The following is a 321-nucleotide window of genomic DNA, read 5'->3' on the forward strand; positions in this document are numbered from 1 at the left end:
CGAGGAGTAGGCACCTGGCGTTGGCGCTGGGCGGATTTGCGATTTGAGGGAAACCGCCGGGCCGTAGACCCCTACCGCCGGGCGGAAGTGCGATTTTTGGGAAACCGCCGGGCGGTTGTCTGCTGGGCTTGGGCTTGTTTTCTGTTGCGCTCCTCACCTATATATAGCCCTATTGCGAGTTTAGACGCATTCTTTTGACAGAAGGGGGCGGCCAAACCTAATTTCACTCTCTGGAGAGGATCTCTTGGATGCTTAGGCTCCTTTTCATCTTTTCTAGGGTTTGTTTTTCCATTCTTCATCCATTTTTCATCTAGATTCACC

This window comes from Vigna radiata, chromosome 8 (assembly GCF_000741045.1).
Source record: "Vigna radiata var. radiata cultivar VC1973A chromosome 8, Vradiata_ver6, whole genome shotgun sequence".
NCBI classification, from domain to species: Eukaryota; Viridiplantae; Streptophyta; class Magnoliopsida; order Fabales; family Fabaceae; genus Vigna; species Vigna radiata.